This window comes from Lynx rufus, unplaced genomic scaffold, assembly GCF_022079265.1.
Source record: "Lynx rufus isolate CCGP_SWC_20201006 ecotype Redwood Valley unplaced genomic scaffold, mLynRuf1.p SCAF_1, whole genome shotgun sequence".
Lineage (NCBI taxonomy): Eukaryota > Metazoa > Chordata > Mammalia > Carnivora > Felidae > Lynx > Lynx rufus.
In genome coordinates, this window is record NW_025814823.1 from 104,406,358 (window position 1) to 104,421,694 (window position 15,337).

Sequence of the window (15,337 nt, forward strand, 5' to 3'; positions counted from 1 at the left end):
ATCTCTGTTGCGAATGTTCCTCAAATTAATGGCGAATGTAATAAATATTACTGGCGTGGTGCAGTTTAGCAAGCGCTTTCACGTATGTATTCCGACCCGACTTGTGCCTCTCAGCCTGTAAAGCCGTGGCTTGGTCGGGACAGGCCGGCTGACTGCTCTCGAGGAGGCTCGCCCCCGCTCGCCCCTCCCCCCGCCCCTCCCCCACTACGACGCGCCCCTCCCCCTGCCGTGCCTTCCTGGCCCCTCCCCCCGGCCTCCGCCTCGTTCTGTTCTCCGGGGTCGGAACCACAGCGGGCGCGCGCTCCCCGCGCGCCGCCCTTCCCGGAGCCGGAGCGGGCTGCCTCCCCTGCAGGATGCATTTTTCCTGCCGTCAGGGAGGTAATGAAGTGTTGTGATGTAAAAGTCACCTCTGGGGGATAGTCACCATTAGGTAAGCTAAACAGAGGTGGTGGAGACGCAACAAGTCCTGCAGAGCAGGCCGGGCCTCGGTGAGGCAACGTGTTACTAATGTATCTGGGAACTGTGGGACGTGTCCCGGGGCGGGAACAAGCACCCCCAGTCCTCCTAGCGGGTGGTGGACGGCCTGTGAGTAACGGGAATGATTGCAACTGGTGGTGATTCAGCTCTGATTAGTAAGGAGGTGAAAGAAAAAAATAGTGGTGTTGTTTTTTCGTTACATGATAGAGAATTAACCATTGTGTAAACCATGCCCCGTGCGGTCCTGGGTTATGTTCCAAGTTTGTATTTCCCCACATGGGTGGGCCTTCTCCTCAGACGGGCTGTAAATAGAAAAGGCAGCATTTTTTCACCTTTGAACCAGCTTTGGGAATGGAAACCCCTGGAGACTGCAGCACTTAGTGACAAGAAGCCGCCGTCCCAGAAAGTGTGGTCTAGAGAAAGCTGACATTCCTGCTTCTCAATTTGCTTATCCGCAAACCGAGACCAAGAGCCCTGTCGCAAAAAAGAGTGTTGATGGGCGTATTAGATCCCGAGGAAAGATCACGCCAAGACAGTAGGTCTAAATAAATAAATAGTGATTTGTTTAAGTGTATTTATTTATTTTCAGAGAGAGAGCGAGCATGAACGGGGCAGAGAGAGAGAGAGAGGGAGAGAGAGAATCCCAAGCAGGCTCCACACCGTTAGGCAGAGCCTGATGCTGGGCCCGAACAAACGAGCCAGGAGATCATGACCTGAGCCGAAACCGAGAGTCGGACACTTAACCGAATGAGCCCCCAGGTGCCCCCGATAGGTAGTCATTTAAAGCGAATGGTTACTTCAGAATTTTTGACAAGGGGTGTCCGCAAGTAGGGTGAGGTTCTGATCGCGCGGCTGTTGGTGTCTCGAAGTCTCCGTGTGAGAACAGTGCAGATCAGAGCTGACGCTTCTCCCCGTCAGCTGAGTGCTCAGGCAAGGAATGCCTCTGAGAATGCCGGAAGCATCCCACACTTCGCTCATTTGGTGAATAGATGTTAACCCCACAGACGTCTCTGAGCGCTCGAAGAGTGCCAAGCTGCGCCCTGGGCCCCGGGAAGGCAGTGTTGCGCGCAGAGAAATCTTGCCCTGACGCCGATGTGGCTGCAGCTCCGGGAGGGCATCAGCCGAACAATCGCACAGATTCGTCCCCGCACAGCCGTGGGACGGCACCACACAGCTGGCTTCGAGACACCTGGTCTCCCATGGGAGATGGCCATTGGGAAAACGCGTCCGGTTGGAAGCCGGGTTTCAAAGACGGGTTCTCGCCACCTGGGAAGAGCTCCCCTGCGCACACCTTCACAGTCACGACAGGCGTGATTTTCACTGTGTTCAAGTTCTTTGGCTTCGTGCGTAGTAGGGTTACTGGAGCCTGTTGGAAATGGTGGCCGCCGCCTCACACAGCATTAGCTAAGGGGACATCGGGTGGTCCCGAAGGGCCGTTTCACTCTAGCCTGGGTCAGTCCAACTGCCAGTCTCAGGGCTCCCTTGTGCAGATGGAGGCGGAACAGTGAGGAGCGGTCACATCCCTAGGGGGGTATCCGCACCAGCCACGGCCTGCGTCTAGGCCCGTCTCCCTGATCTCCCTGGTGCTCTTGGACCTGAAATTGACAGGCACCGATTCAAGGGTGTAGGTCAATATTGTTACCATGGGAGGCGAACGTGCCCACGTCTGTCAGGTCCTTCACCCAGCCCCCGAGAGGAATTCAGAACCGTCCTGGGGCTCTCCGAGACTAGACTCTGCCCTCTGTCACTGATGGGGTTTGGGCTGGAACCTGGAAGCTCCTGGAAATTGGGAGTTTTGGGGATCGAAGGCTGCCCGAAGATAGGCTTTGTGAGTCACTCACGTAGAGAAACCCATACCTGAAAGGGGATCATTCCCCACCCCCCCCAACATTGCCACCCCCCCAGCCAGGTGCAGACAGGTGTGTAAAAGCAACATCAAATCAGGGATAGCATAGCAACATCGGCTTTTCTTTTTTCTTTGAAAAGCGAGTATTAGATGACTACTTCCCAGTTAGAAGCTTTGGAAAGTGCACTCCGCGTTTTCCGTTTTAGACCAACATCAGCTCTCCCCTGCCGTGGTCCCCACTGTACCGATTTGTTCCAAATCATTTAAACATGTAGTCCTGTGGCTCGCCTCCCCCGTGCAGAGGCGCGGCGTCCCTGTCAGATCCGTCTCCATTTCTACTGGAAGAAGACATTGGGAGCTCTGTCAACACTTGTGACAGGTTGGCCGCACTGGCACCTTTGTTGCTTAAAACCAAAGAGGACAGTGACGGTCCAGGTGCCCCCTGTGCTCAGGGCTCAATTGGGACCACGGAGAGGATTTCTGGAGCATGTTTGGCAGTCACTTCTGAGTTTTCCGTCGAGACCCAAACGCTGAGAAAATCTTTTCGCTCGTGCCAACTGGCCATCCTTCCCTCTCAGCGCTTTCCCGGCGCACAGGGCCTGCGCGCTGCTGGAAAGTCGTGTCTGCGCTCTGCACAAAAGCTGCCTGCCGACCTGCTGTGCGTGATCCACGGGGCTGAGATGACAGGGTCTCGCTTGATGTTGGCTGTGGGTGGATTTCAGGTTTTCATTTAAGTAAAGAATAGTTTAAGCCTTCAGCTGGGAGAGGGGGTTAATGTGTCCGTGGGCGAAGCCTCGGGGGTTCTAATGCAGCAGGTGATCCACCAGCATAGCCCTCTCCCCTCCACACCCCCACACCCCCCAGGTGGCCAGAAGAAACTGTGGCTCTTTGGCAGCTCTTTGCCAAAATGCTTGGTGGAGGTTGGGAAACACTGAATTGTGAAATTTAAGGCAAGGCGACGGGGTGCTCTTGTCCTCTTTGGCACGTGCATCCTAAGTGACAGGAACGAGAGCAGACCTCATTTAATGGGCGGCCAAAGGGTGCCGGGCTATTCTGAACCAATCTGTTGGTCAGCGTGCTACCTTCGACAGGCTCGGTAGCCAATGCTGAATGACTTTGGATGGTTTCAGTGGAGAGACATGAGTTCACTGATGCTGTGTCTGTGGGGGAAGCCAGGAGGCCGACAGGATTCCAGGAGGCTTTGTGTGAGGGGCTTGCTCACTTCCAAGAAACAACGGGCGGAGCAGGAAATGTGGACATACGTGCTACTCGTTAAATGACTTGTTCATATGGCAGATTGTCCCCATCTGGGGGTGCGTGACCCCTGTTATGTTCACAGGAGCCACCAGGAGGTTGTGGAGACAGATGTATCCTCTCCTTATCTCCGATCCCCTGACCCCCGAGGTGCCTGTGGCCCCTTCTTCCCCCGAATCCTCTCTGGATTCACTGTTGATTCTCACACTTGCTGCCTCATTCTTTTTCCTTCTCACGCAACCTGATTCCAGGCACTTTTTCCTTGAGTGATGCTCATTGTGGCCACATGGAGCTGTCATTAGGAGTGTGGGATGGGAGGAGAGGAGATGATGGGGTTTCAGAAGACTTCACCTTGATTTTGATAAATGAAAGGAGGTGGCCTATCCCCAGATTTAAAGCAAGGCAACGGGCAAGAGCACCCCGTTGCTTTGCTTTAAATTTCAGAATTCAGTGTTCCCCAACCTCCGCCCACACCCACATGCTTTATTAGAGGAGAATCAGGGCTTCAGGGGAACCTGTGGCGATTTCTGTTTCCAGAGTGTGGTGGGTGGCTTCAGTTCAGCAGGACTGGTCTGGTCAGTGACAGCCTCACCAGCACTGTGCAGTCTCAGCAGGACGTGTCTTTGGGGTGTTTTTTTGTTTTTTTTTTTTTTTAAGTTTATTTGAGAGAGAGAGTACAAGCAGGGAAGGGGCAGAGAGAGAGAGAGAGGGAAAAAAAAATGCCAAGCAGGCTCTGAGCTGTTAGCACAGAGCCCAGTGTGGGCCTCAAACTCACGAACTGTGAGATCACGAGCTGAGCTGAAATCAAGAAAGAGCTGGCCTCTTAACTGACTGAGTCGCCTGGGTGGCCCAGGTCATGTGGTTTTTAGGTCAGAAGCTCTGAGGCTGGTTGGCGTCTATCCACGATGGGAAGAAAAGCATCATTCTGGCACAGACCTGGAGGCCCCTTCTCTGACCTTCTCCTGGCAATCAGTGCACAGGCTGTTTACAGTCCGTGCTGTCAAACCTGATGTAGTTTCGCTTCAGCAGGGCAAACACCAAAATAGTCAGCCTTGGCCACGTATAGCATCTCTAAGGACAGTCACCAACTTTGAGCCTATAGCCTCTAGTTAAAATGCACTGCTGCTTTCTCACCGTTGCATGCTGTTCATGCAAGCCTCTGACTCTGATTGTGCTAGCTGCAGCCCACGCTCTCCTCAGCTTCCTGGTCTCAGCTTTCGGACAGCGCTGGTGTCAGGCTGGGCCCAACTTGCTCTATTTTATTTTATTTTATATTTTATTTTATTTTATTTTATTTTATTTTATTTTATTTATTTTATTTATCTTATTTTATCTTATTTTATCTTATCTTATTTTATTTTTTATTTTATTTTATTATTTTATATTTTATCTTATTTTATTTATTTTATTTTATTTTATTTTATATTTTATTTTATTTTATATTTTATTTTATTTTATTATATTTTATTTTATTTTATTTATTTTATTTTATTTTAATTTATTTTATTTTATATTTTATTTTATTTTATTTTATTTATTTTATTTTAATTTTTTATTTGTTTATTTTATTTAAGTTTATTTATTTATTTTGAAAGAGAGACAGAGACAGTGAGAGAGAAGGAGGGAAAGGAGAGACAGAATCCCAAGCAGGCTCCGAGCTGTCACCACAGAGCTGGACACAGGGGCTCAATCCCATGAACTGTGAGATCATGGCCTGAGCTGAAATCAGGAGTCAGTTTAACTGACTGAGCCACCCAGGTGTCCCACCAACTTGTTCTGTTTTTTTAAATTACTTTTTACAATGCAAAATTTAAGCATATGTATATGTGGAGAGAAGAGTCAACCCTGTGTGCCCATCAGCCAGCTTCAACAGTTGCCCATATGTGGTCAGTCTGGTTTCTTCCCTACTCCCTCCCTCTGCTCTGCCATCTGGTGGATTATTTTATTTTTTTAAATGTTTATTTATTTTTGAGAGACAGCACGAATGGGGGAGAGGCACGGGGCAGGGGGGACAGAAGATCTGAAGTGGGCTCTGTGTTGACAGCAGCCAGCTGGATGTGGGGCTCCAACGCAGAACCGTGAGATCATGACCACAGCTGAAGTCAGGTGCCCCCCACTGGATTATTTTAAAGCAAATCCCACATATTACATAACTGCAGATATTCCTTCAAAATGTATCTCCAAGAGACTGGGACTTTTTCTAAATTTTTTTTTTTTTCAACGTTTATTTATTTTTGGGACAGAGAGAGACAGAGCATGAACGGGGGAGGGGCAGAGAGAGAGGGAGACACAGAATTGGAAACAGGCTCCAGGCTCTGAGCCATCAGCCCAGAGCCCGACGCGGGGCTCGAACTCACGGACCGCGAGATCGTGACCTGGCTGAAGTCGGACGCTCAACCGACTGCGCCACCCAGGCGCCCCGTGACTGGGACTTTTTCTAAACAGAACCATAGTTCTATTATCATACCTAAAACAAATAATTTCCTTTAAAAAATTTTTTTTCCTCCTTTCCTTTTTTCTATTTATTTTTTTAACTTACATCCAAGTTAGTTAGCATATAGTGCAACAATGATTTCAGGAGTAGAGGCCAGTGCTCATCCATAACGCCCCTTACGCATTAGCCCACCCCCATCCCACAACCCCTCCAGCAAACTTCTGTTTGTTCTCTATATTTAAGGGTCTCTTCTGTTTTGTCCCCCTCCCTGTTTGTATATTATTTTTGCTTCCCTTCCCTTATGTTCATCTGTTCTGTGTCTTAAAGTCCTCATATGAGTGAAGTCATATGATTTTTGTCTTTCTCTGGCTGACTAATTTCACTTAGCATAATACCCTCCATTTCCATCCACGTAGTTGCAAATGGCAAGATTTCATTTTTTTGATTGCTGAGTAATACTCTATTGTGTATATATACCACATCTTCTTTATCCAGTCATCCATCGATGGACATTTGGGCTCTTTCCATACTTTGGCTATTGTTGATAGTGCTGCTATAAACATGGGGGTGCATGTGTCCCTTCGAAACAGCACACCTGTATCCCTTGGATAAATACCTAGTAGTGCAATTGCTGGGTCGCAGGGTAGTTCTATTTTTAATTTTTTGAGGAACCTCCATCCTGTTTTCCAGAGTGGCTGCACCAGTTTGCATTCCCACCAGCAGTGCCGAAGACATCCTTTTTCTCTCATCCTCATCAACATCTGCTGTTGCTTAAGTTGTTGATGTGAGCCATTCTGACAGGTGTGAGATGGTGTCTCATTGTGGATTTGATTTGTATTTCCCTGATGATGAGTGATGTTGAGCATTTTTTCATGTGTCGGTTGGCCATCTGGATGTCTTCTTTGGAGAAGTGTCTATTAATGTCTTCTGCCCATTTCTTCACTGGATTATTTGTTTTTTGAGTATTGAGTTTGTTAAGTTCTTTATAGATTTTGGATACTAACTTTATCTGATATGTCATTTTCAAATATCTTCTCCTATTCTGTCAGTTCCCTTTGAGTTTTGCTGATTTGTTTCCTTCACTGTGCAGAAGCTTTTTATTTTGATGAAGTCCCAATAGTTCATTTTTGCTTTTGTTTCTCTTGCCTCCAGAGACATGTTGAGTAAGAAGTTGCTGCCACCAAGGTCAAAGAGGTTTTTGCCTGCTTTCTCCTCAAGGATTTTGATGGCTTCCTGTCTTACGTTTAGGTCTTTCATCCATTTTGAGTTTATTTTTTGTGTATGGTATAAGAAAGTGGTCCAGGTTCATTCTTCTGCATGTCGCTGTCCAGGTTTCCTAACACCATTTGCTGAAGAGACTGCCTTTATTCCATTGGATACTCTTTCCTGCTTTGTCAGAGATTAGTTGGCCATACGTTTGTGGGTCCATTTCTGGATTCTCTATTCTGTCCCATTGATCCATGTGTCTATTTTTGTGCCAGTACCATACTGTCTTGGTGATTACAGCTTTGTAATACAGCTTCAAATCTGGGAGTGTGATGCCTCCAGTTTTGTTTTTCTTTTTCAGGATTTGCTTTGGCTATTCGGGGTCTTTTTTGGTTCCATACAAATTTTAGGATTGTTTGTTCTAGCTCTGTGAAGATTGGTGGTGTTATTTTGATAGGGATTGCACTGAATATGTAGATTGCTTTGACATTTTAACAATATTTGTTCTTCAATCCAGGAGCATGGAATATTTTTCCATTTTTTTTGTGTCTTACTCAATTTCTTTGGTAAAGCTTTCTATAGTTTCGTGTATAGATTTTTCACCTCTTTGGTTAGGTTTATTCTTAGGTATTTTATAGTTTTTGGTGCAATTGTAAATGGGATCGATTCCTTGATTTCACTTTCTGTTGCTTCTTTATTTGTGTACAGGAATGCAACCAATTTCTGTGCATTGATTTTACATCCTCCCACTTTGCTGAATTCATGGATCAGCTCTAGTGGTTTTTTGGTGGAATCTTTTGGGCTTTCCATATAGAGTATCATGTCATTTTCAAAGACTGAAAGTTTGACTTTCTTCTTGCTGATTTGGATGCCTTTTACTCCTTTGTGTTGTCTGACTGCTGAGGCTAAGACTTCCAATACTGTGTGGAATAATAGTGGTGAGAGTGGACATCCTTGTTGTGTTTCTTAGGGGAAAAGCTCTTAGTTTTTCCCCATTGAGGATGATATTAACACTGAGTCTTTCATATATGGCTTTTATGATCTCGAGGTATGATCCTTCTACCCCTACTTTCTTGGGCTTTTTTTTCAAGAAAGGATGCTGTATTTTGTCAAATGCTTTCTCTGCATCTATTGAGAGGATCATGTTGTTCTTGTCCTTTCTTTTATTTATGTGATGTATAACATTGATTGTTTTGTGGAAATTGAACCAGTGCCCTGCATCCCAAGTATAAACTTGGTTGTGGTGAATAATTCTTTTAATGTATTATTGGATCTGGTTGGCTAGTATCTTGTTGAGGATTTTTGCATCCTTGTTCATTAGGGAAACTGGCTCTAGTTCTCCTTTTTAGTGGGGTCTTTGTCTGGTTTTGGAATCAAGGTAATGCTTTCTTCATAGAACGAGTTTGGAAGTTTTTCTTCATTTCTATTTTTTGGAACAGCTTCAAAAGAATAGGTGGTAACTCTTCTTTAAATGTTTGGTAAAATTCCCCTGGAAAGCCACGAAGCCCTGGACTCTTGTTTTTTGGGAGATTTTTGATTACTAATTCGATTTCTTTACTGGTTATGGGTCTTTTCAACTTTTCTATTTCTTATTTCACTTTTGGTAGTTCATATGTTTCTAGGAATTTGTTCCTTTCTTCTGGATTGCCCATTAATTTTTTTTTAATGTTTATTTATTTTTGAGAGACAGAGACAGAGCATGAGCAGGGGAAGAGCAGAGAGAGAGAGGGAGACACAGAATCCAAAGGAGGCTCCAGGCTCTGAGCTGTCAACACAGAGCCCGATGCGGGGCTTGAACCCACAAGCTGTGAGATCATGACCTGAGCTGAAGTCGGACGCTCAATGAACTGAGCTACCCAGGCACCCCCATTGCCCATTTTATTGGTGTATAATCGCTCACAATATTCTTTTATTATTGTTGGTTTTTCTGCTGTGTTGGTTGTGATCTCTCCTCTTTCATTCTTGATTTTATTTATTTGGGTCCTTTCTTTTTCTTTTTGATCAAACTGGCTAGGGGTTTATCAATTTTGTTAATTCTTTCAAAGAACCAGCTCCTGGTTTCATTGATCTGTTCTACTGTTTCTGTTTTGTTTAGTTTCAATATCATTGATTTCTGCTCTAATCTTTATTATGTCCTGTCTTCTACTAGTTTTGAGTTTATTTGCTGTTCTTTTTCCAGTTCTTTAAGGTGTAAGGTTAGGTTGTGAATCTGAGATCTTTCTTCCTTGTTTAGGAAGTCCTGGATACTTTCCTCTTATGACTGCCTTTGCTGTGTCCCAGAGGTTTTGGGCTGTGGTGATATCATTTTCATTGGCTTCCATGTACTTTTTAATTTCCTCTTTAACTTCTTGGTTAGCCCATTTATTGTTCAGTAGGATGTTCTTTAGTCTTTGGAGACTTTTTTTTTCCGAAGTTTTTCTTGTGGCTGATTTTGAGTTTCATAGCGTTGTGGTCTGAAAATATGCATGGTATGCATGGTATGATCTTTTTGTACTTGTTGAGGGCTGATTTATGTTCCAGTATGTGATCTGTTCTGGAGAATGTTCCATGTGCCCTCAAGGAGAGTGTGGTCACAAACACCTTTAGTTTTTGTTTGTCTGGGAAACTTTTTATTTATGTCTCCTTCTATTGTGAATGACAGTCTTCCTGGATGAAGAATTCTTGGCATATTTTTCTGATCCAGCACATTGAATATATCCTGCCACTCCTTTCTAGCCTGCCATGTTTCTGTGGATAGGTCTTTGGCGAGCCCAATCTGTCTTCTCTTGTAGGCTGAGGACGTTTTTTCTTTTCCTGCTTTCATGATTCTTTCCTTGCTTGAGTATTTTGTGAATTTGACTGTGATATGCCTTGTTAATTTTTTAAAAAAATATTCATTTTTGAAAGACAGAGAGACAGAGCACAAGCAGGGGTAGGGTGGAGAGAGAGGGGGACACAGAATCTGAAGCAGGCTCCAGGCTCTGAGCTGTCAGCACAGAGATCGACGTGGGGCTCGAACTCACGAACCGCGAGATCATGACCTGAGTCAAAGTTGGACTCTCAACTGACTCAGCCACCCAGGTGCCCCTGATATACCTTGTTGATGGTCAGTTTTTGTTGAATCTAATGTGAGTTCTTTGTGCTTCCTGGATTTTGATGTCTGTATCTTTCCCCAGGTTAGGAAAGTTTTCCACTGTGATTTGCTCACATAAACCTTCTACCCCTTTTTCTCTCTCTTCATCTTCTGTGACCTCTATGATTCTGATGTTATTCCTTTTTAATGAGTCACTGAGTTCTCTAATTCTTATATCGTGCTCTTTTACCTTAGTCTGTCTCTATTTTTCTACTGCATTAGTCTTTATAAGTTTGTCCTCTGTATCTCTGATTCACTGCTCTGCTTCATCCATCTTTGCTGCCGTGGTATCCATTTGAGATTGCAGCTCAGTTATAGCATTTTAGATTTCATCCCAACTAGCTTTTACTTCTTTTATCTCCACAGAAAGGGATTCTAATCTATTTTCAACCCCAGCTAGTTTTCTTATTATTGTGATTCTAAATTCTGGTTTGGACATCTTGCTTGTATCTGTGTTGATTAAGTCCATGGTTGTCATTTCTTCCTGTTCTTTCTTTTGGGGTGAATTCCTTCAATTTGCCATTTTGAAGGAAGAAAAGGAATTAATAAAGTAAAAAAAAAATAGAAATTAAAAAATTAAAAACAGCATAAAATAATCAAATAAAGGTTGTTAGATCCTTGGTGTGTTTTGATCTGGTTGTTGGAAGAAGTTTGGTAGAATAGAGAAAAGAAAAAAGGAGAAAAAAAAGGAAAACATTTCAAAATTTGAAAAAATGAATACAGTAAAATGAAATGATGAAAGTAACCTAGAATTTAACAAATTTACAAAAAAGTAAACAATATAGAAGAAAATTAAAGAAACAATCTTTTTTATATAAAAACAGAAGATAAAAATAATTTTTTCTCTTTCTGTATTCAAGAATAAGAAAAGGAAAGAAAAAGAAAAAAAGTAGAATAGATGGACCAGCGAACAGAATGAAATATGATTGAAATTACATCCAGTTTTCCCTAGAAGTCAAATTATGAAGTACTGTCTACTCTGTAAACTAAGGAGGCGGAGAGACTTGTTGTGTTCCTCAAGAGCGTGGTTGGCACAGTTGGCTTAGTTTAACGTCTCCATTCTCCACTAGGTGCCATTGCTTAGCTAACTGGGGTAGATTGTTGTGGCACATGTAGGCTTGTATGCACATGCACAGGTGAAAATGGTGTCACTCAGCTACCCAGTCTCTGGTTTCAGAACTCTGTGCTCTCCTGACAGGCAGTCAAGCACTCCTCCTTTGTCTCTGGCTTCCATCCACTCCCCACTTCTACACTGTCTGTGACCAAGCCTTCAGGCTGCCAGATAGCACCTCCCTCCTGAGTTTTATCTCAGATGTGGCTGTGTTTCTCAACCCCTCACTTCTGAGGGGCTGCAGCTTTCACCTCAGACCCTCTGGGGGTGGGTCTCGCTGAGCAATGTGGCTGGGTGCCGGTCCGCCCCCAGGAACCTTCAAGCAACTGTGCTGCTGCTGATGTCCAGAGACTGTGCCTGGGCACCAGTCCACCCCAGAAAAAGTTCATGTGGTCATGTAGCAGCAGTGTTTCAGGGGCTACGGGAAACCACATCACACATCTTGCACCAGGCTTCACCCCAATGTCCCTCTTCTGACACCAGAAAATGTGGCTGATCTCCAAGATTTGCTGGGTCCCTTGCCTGTAGGAGGTCTCACAGCCTCTATCATATGTCCTCCCAGCAGGGGAACTGCCACTCCCCATGTGGCCATAAGACCCCTCAGACCTCGCTCTCTGTTCCTGGGGATTCACCCTTCCCACCAGAGCACTGCCAGATATTGAGCTGTGGAGTTTCAGATTCTTTGCTCCCCCTGTTTTTAGAGTCTTAATGGAATTTAAATCCTTTGCTTTCTCCTTTTTCCCTTTTATCTTCTGTCCCATGCAGCTGTTTCCACTCTTGCCTTTTCTCTCCAGCTGCTTTCATTGGGGGGGGGGGTGCTTTTCTCCATCCTCTCTCCACAAGCAAAAACAGCTCCCTGCCCTCTGCAGCTTCTCTCCCCCAGTTCAACTCTCCACACCACATGACTGCCAAATTCTGTGGTTCAAGTTGTGCAGATTGTTGTGTTAATCCTCAAATCAGTTTTCTAGGTGTGCAAGATGGTTTAGTGTTGTTCTGGCTGCATTTCAGGGAAGAGAGAGGCAAAAATCACTTCCATGCTCCTCCACCATCTTGGCCCCCTCCCCACAAATTATTTCTTTTTATTTCTTAAAATATTTTTTAATGTTTATTTATTTTAGAGACAGACAGAGTATGAGCCGGGGAGGGGCAGAGAGAGAGAGCAGGAGACACAGAACGTGAAGCAGGCTCCAGGCTCTGAGCTGTCAGCACAGAGACCAGTGCAGGGCTTGAACTTGCAAACTGTGAGATCATGGCCTGAGTTGAAGCCAGACTCAACCGACTGAGCCATCCAGACGCCCCAAATTATTAATATGATCAAATATGTAGTGTTCAAACTTCCCTGTCTCATGATGTTTTCTTTGCCTTTGGTTTTCTGAATCAGGATCCAAACCCAGTCTACATGTTATGTTTTTTGATAGATGTTGTAAGTCTTCCAAATGAAACATCCAGCTCACAGTGTCAGTAGCACTGCTGTTGAGAAACCCTGTGACTGGTGCAATTTGACAATGTTTTTGCCCCTCTCATTCCTGTAAACCAGCAGTTAGATAACAGTGCTTGATCATTTTCAAGTTCTGTTGTTTCACAAGAATATCTCGTGGGTGTTTCTGTACTTCCCATTGCATCATGTCAGAAGGTATGTCATGTCAGCCTTTTGCTTTTCTGTGATATTAAGATTGATTTGTGGGTTTTGTGGAGGCTTGGATCCTTTTCATTATAAAGTTCCCTATCGGCCAGTGGTTTCAGCATCTGTTAATGATCATTAGACAGATTGATTATTTCATTTAGATTCTGTCATTATTTCTACATTTGTTTGGTGAAAGTCTTCTCTAAAGAACTGTAATTCATCAATTATACCCCAAGGTACAGAATACACAAAGTAGTTTTTAAAAAGCACTTACCAGCACAATGATTTGGTTCTTTAGTGTGCTCCAGAGGTGACTTGGGAGCTTTTTTATTTTAAGTATCATTGTAAACTCATGAGTTTTACCAGAGAATATGTGTAACAATTCATGAGTTGTTCCTTTTAAAACAAAATGTTTATTTATTTTGAGAGAGAGTACAAGCAGGGAAGGGGTAGAGAGAGAGGGAGAGAGAGAATTCCAAGCAGGCTCTGCCCTCTCAGCATGGGGCTCAATCCCATGAACCGTGAGATCATGACCTGAACTGAAACCAAGAGTTGGATACTTAACCCACTGAGGCACCCACGTGCCCCAAGTCATTCCTTTTTGATGCCCATATAGTTCCATCTTAGGTTGGTGGGAGCCTGTTTAAGTTGTATCCTGTGTCCGCTGGATACAACCACTGTAGTTTTCTTTGCTTTCTGGTATGACAAGGTGTTTCAGATTCCTCTAACACATTTTCTTTCCTGACCTAGAGTCAGACCTTTCTCCAAGGAGATCTTCTTTCTTTTAGTAGGACAATGGTATGTAGCAACCATAAGCAGGGCTGCCCAGTTTTTGAAGACCTTGTGTAAGTGTTGACAAACCTGTAAGAGATGCAGGTGTACATGGAGGGATTCATGTCTTGCACGTGGATGTGATCACCTGCCACAGCATTTTTACCAGGTGCGTGAAACAGAATATATCCCATCTCTTTCCTCTCAAATAGTGTGTGCTTGAGAGTTCCTTGATCCTGGCTGATCTTGCCTGAGTCTCATTCCTCATCCTTCCTATCTGGCATGAAGGAGACTTATCACCAGTGTGGAAATCTTCCCTTTGCCCCTAGTAGCTGGCACAGGCTTCTGAAAGTGGAGTCTCAGGCTGAGGACTTGGAGAGGGTTCTGCAGGATTCCTGAGGTTGCTCTGGTAGGACCCCCCCACCCCCCTGCTTCCAGAATGGTGCATGCCTTGGGGGTGGGGGAGTGTCTCCTCATGCACAGACCCCTAACTCAGGGCCACTAATTTTGTCATAAGATGTTGCCTACAAAGAGTCCCGTGCCTTCAGATGGACTGCAGAATAGACGGAGAATAGGTTGATCCTTATGACAGAGTCTGAGACCGCTTACCATGGACTCTGCTTAATCTGTCTCCATGGTCTGGGGCCAAGCTCACCAGGAGCCCTTAGCTGCTGAGAGGCCCTGAAGAGGGTGAGCTCTGAGTGATGTCCTGTGAACCTCACCAAGCTGCCTGGCACCCTCAGCTACTGAACCAGAGGCATCAAATAGAGCCGGCTCTGCATTTGTTAGGCAAGGGGAGTAAAAGGAAGGTAAGTGATGGAGAAAACCCAGTGACATTTTTGAACTCCAAATGGATTTTCATATGATAGCAAAGTTAATTGCAAATTTCCCAAAAGCCAGTCTGAACTTCTAGACTGTTCCATTCTGTTTAAAGGGCAAGAAAACATAGTTCTAGTTGTTACACTGTAAAAGTAGTGCCCCTTGCCCATCACCGGGGCATCCTCATGCCTCCATGGCACCACCTGGGCTGTGAGGGGTGCCCTGCAGAGGTGCCCTCACAGCATCTCCCAGACATTTTCTCCCACAAATCTCAAGATTGACTTAAAAAAAAAAATCCTAACGTCAGCAGCCTTTAAGCCTTGTCTGAGAATAAAACACACTTCTTATGTCTGCTAAGTGTTTCTTATTTGCAGCTGGGTTGAAAGTCACAGCTGCCTCCTCTTGTGAACAGGGAGGAGGAGTGGGTAGCGCATGGTTAGTCATCTTCATACAGGACAGGCCCACGCGGCCCCATCCTTTCCTGCCCTTTGCAAACTCAGGGTCCCCAGGAGCCAGGGAGCCAGATGAGGTTGCCCAGAGTTTTAGAACAAGAAAGGACCTAATTTCAACATTGTTGTTCTTCTTTCCAGTGAAATCTAGCCCAGATCCCCACTATACAGAGCAGACATCAAGTAGTTGACTGGAGTTGAGGCACCAGAGCCAAGGCTGGGGGGCTCCTTCCA